This window comes from Sorex fumeus, unplaced genomic scaffold (assembly GCF_029834395.1).
Source record: "Sorex fumeus unplaced genomic scaffold, SorFum_2.1 ptg000002l, whole genome shotgun sequence".
NCBI classification, from domain to species: domain Eukaryota; kingdom Metazoa; phylum Chordata; class Mammalia; order Eulipotyphla; family Soricidae; genus Sorex; species Sorex fumeus.
The window spans coordinates 74,407,214-74,411,290 of NW_026606059.1; the positions used below are offsets into that span (position 1 = coordinate 74,407,214).

At 38.5% G+C, this 4,077-nt stretch overlaps 1 pseudogene; it reads left to right on the top strand.

Annotated features, from left to right (window-relative positions):
• Nucleotides 1-3,048: 3,048 nt before the first annotated feature.
• LOC130021276 (gamma-aminobutyric acid receptor-associated protein-like) lies at nucleotides 3,049-3,839 on the top strand (annotated as a pseudogene).
• Nucleotides 3,840-4,077: the final 238 nt, after the last annotated feature.

A 4,077-nucleotide genomic window follows, 5' to 3' on the forward strand; every position in this document is an offset into this window, starting at 1 on the left:
CTTTGAGGAAGTTTCTATTCATTTCTTCTCCCCATTTTTTGCTGGAGTTAGATTTTTTTTGCAAAGTGCTATCAGTGCCTTATATATTTTTTATATTAATTCCTTAACAAACGGGTACTGGGTACATAATATTTTCCATGCTGTGGGCTATTTTTGTATCTCAGTCACCATTTCCTTTGAGGTGCAGAAGCTTCTTAGTTTAAGGCAGCCCCATTTGTTTTTCTCTGCTTCCACTGGCCAGTGGTGTTTCATCTTTAAAGATGCTGTTAACTGGGGCTGGAGCAATAGCACAGTGGGTAGGGCGTTTTCCTTGCACGCAGCCAACCCAGGTTTGATTCCCAGCATCGCATATGGTCCCCTGAGCACCACCAGGAGTAATTCCTGAGTGCAGAGCCAGGAGTAACCCCTGTGCAATGCCGGGTGTGACCCAAAAAGAAAAAATAAAATAATGTTTAAAAAAAAGATGCTGTTAACTGTAATGTCATGAAGGGTTCTGCCTACATTTTCCTCAATGCACCTTATGGATTCAGGTCTGATGTTGAGGTCTTTAATTCATTTTGATCTGACTTTTGTGCATAGTATTAGACATGAATTCATATTTTTCACATGTCTACTGGTTCAGCAATTTTGGAAAACAATATGGACATTCCTCAAAGACTTAGAAATTGAGTTCTCATTGGAACCAGCAACACCACTTCTGGGAATATTCCCCCAGGGGCCAAAAACACACAGCAGAAATGCTATCTGAACTTCTGTGTACATTGCAGCACTTATTGCAAACCATAAAGGCCCAAAAGTGGGGGGAAGGGAGCAGGAAAGAGAGAGAGATGGAGAAAGGGAGAGAGGGTGGGAGAGAGGAGAGGAAGGGAAGGAGAGAGAGAGAGGGAGAGAGAGAAAGGGAGAGAGAAAGCCTGCCAGAGGTAGGAGGGTAAGGGTTGGGTGGTGGGAGGGAAACTGGAGACACTGGTGAACAATGCGGAGAGGAAATATACACTGGTGAAGGACCTGGTGTTGAAACATTGTATGAGTCAAGCCCAATCAGGAAAACTTTATAACTGTAAAGAAAAAGTAATAATTGAACTTAAAAAAAAGAATAGAGTCATATTTTTAAAGGAGCATCTGTGATTCTGTATTGTGTGTTAAGATATATGATTCGCTCAGTTCTTTGACCAGGTTTACAAAAAGGAGGGGCAAAGGAACTTGGAGGAGAAGGGTGAGGAAAGAGGAGAAATAGGGAGGAAATGTGTGAGAGAGAATTATAACATAATTGAATTATAATGTTCAGAGTTGAAGATTCAACAAACCACTTGCAATTCTTGCAGATAAGATACAAAAGCAGAATAAGAAAAAACAGAGAAGTTTTAACTTATATAAAATTTAAAAGATAAAACTATCCTATGTAGTAAAGAAATATTCTCCTGTTTTGGCATGGGATATTTACCATAATTTATTCTTAACTGAAAAAATCATATTTATATAGTATTTCACTGTGATCACTGTCCTCCCGTTGTTCATCGATTTGCTCGAGCAGGCCCAGTAACGTCTCCATTGCAGACTTTGTTGTTACTATGTTTAGCATATCGAATATATCACGGGTAGCTTGCCAGGCTCTGCGGTGCGGGATATAATATTTATATGTATAGAAAGCAAGAGAAGCATTGTTCACATGGATAAATATCAATATACTTAATCTAACTAGCGGTGATGTTTTTTCTCAAAATGGTTTACACAATCTGCATTTTCTCCAGCAGGACAAGTTCTCCTTGACCTCACAGATAAATTGACTAATTTATCAAAACACACAATAAAACATATTATGAAACATATTCTAGCATCATGGAAATTAAAATTAATTTTAATATTCTATCCCTAAGAATAAAGGGAAAACTGAACCAGTTATGGCAATTTGTAGAATAATACTACATATCAAAAGCAAAGACTGGAAAAGTATTACCCCAACTTTTGCTAACTTTTAAAGAAAAGTAACTAAAAATTTTATACCTTAGTACTTATCAAAGAAATAAAATAGAAGGAATTAAGAAAAACAATAAAAGCATAAAACAATATTAAACAAAGTATTGAATATATAAGCATTTATATAAGCTTAGATATACAATTTATATAAAAACAGACATTCATATTCCCTAATAAAGATAAAAAGTTATTAAAATAGGGAATTATAGGTAGAATAGAAAAAATAATTTGGTAATACATACTAAAGCATCAAGAATTGACTTGTATGTATAATTCTCAAAAAAATAGGATTTCTTTTTTAATATTAAAAGACTATTTCACATAAAGGTTTGAGTCAAGATACTCTTTTTTTTTTTTTTTTTGCTTTTTGGATCACACCTGGCAATGCACAGGGGTTACTCCTGGCTCAGCACTCAGGAATTACTCCTGGCGGTGCTCAGGGGACCATATGGGATGTTGGGAATTGAACCCGGGTCAGCTGCGAGCAAGGCAAACGCCTTACCCGCTGTGTTATCACTCCAGCCCCAAGATATTCTTTCTTTTGTTATGTTTTGTTTTGGTCCAACAGGTAAGCTCGGGACTTACTCCTGTCTCCACACTCAGGGATAATTTCTGGCCAACTCAGGGGACCATACCAGGTACAGGGTATCAAACCTGGGTTGGTCTCATGCAAGACGAGTGCCCTATCTGTTGTACTATTTATTGCTCCAGCGCGAAATAAAATATTCTTAGCAATGAATCCATCTAAATCTTCAAGGAAGATATTTTCTAGAAAATTTTATTTTCTTTGTAAACCTTCTGAAATGTTGAATTATTCTAAATCTGTACATCAAGAACAATTTAAGGTTTTTAATATTTGGGCCTGAGAGATAATACAGTGCTTAAGATGTTTGCCTTGTGCGTGATCAATATCAGATTCCTGGCACCTATAAATTACAGTTAGGCTCCTAAGCCCTGCCAGAAGTGATCCCTCAGCACAGTGTTAGTAGTAACTCCTGAGCACTCCTAGATGTGGTCCAACCTCCGCCACCAAAATAATAATATTTATGAAATGTATTAAATTTATCCCTCAGACCAGCCCGGTCCAGCCCGGTTCCCAGGAGGATGAAGTTCGTGTACAAAGAAGAGCATCCTTTCGAGAAGCGCCACTCTGAGGGCGAGAAGATCCGAAAGAAATATCCGGACCTGGTCCCGATGATCGTAGAAAAGGCCCCCAAAGCTCCCATAGGAGATTTGGACAAAAAGAAATACCTGGTGCCTTCTGATCTCACAGCTGGTCAGTTTTACTTCTTGATCCGGAAGCAAATTCATCTCCGAGCTGAGGATGCCTTGTTTTTCTGTCAATGTCATTCCACCCACCAGTGCCACCATGGATCAGGTATACCAAGAACACCATGAGGAAGACTTCTTTCTATACATTGCCTACAGTGATGACAGTGTCTTTGGTCTGTGAAGCTGCTACCCCTGAGGTGGAGTGGGGAGCGTCCCATTCTAAAGAGGCGGCCCCCCTTCCTTGACCTTCTCCAGGCTCAGCCACTGTCTTCCTTCTTCAGGACCTGCACTTCCTAATGTTTGAGGTTCTCTTCAGCCCATTTTCGTTGGAGGGTTAATGGGGGAGATAGCCTCTAGAACCTTTCTCCTTTCTTCCCCTTTCTCTACCGTTTTCCCACTATGCTCAAGACTTCTTGATTGTCAATCTCTGTTACATTCAGTGGTTGTTTTGGTTTCGGTTCCCTGACCTCCTAAAAGGCTTAGAACCCGGAATAATCCCTTCCTTTCACTATCTTCTCCTTTGGGGGTAGATGGAAGGGACTGAAATTGTGGGGGGAAAGTAGGAGGCACAAGAATAAAGTGGAAACCACCAATCTGAGTTGAAAAAAATTATAGTATTAAAATAATAAGTTATTAAGTTTAATACCACATCATAGTATAATAAAATAAGAAATATCATAAGAAATATTGTATAATCATCGAATTAGTCTGAAAAAAGTGACTGATTAAAAATTCTACATAGATTCCTGCTTAAAAGAAAAGCTAAGTTTTCATTACCTTTTTAATCACAATCATGATTTTTATTTCTTGTGTTCCGAAAAGATCTAGTCA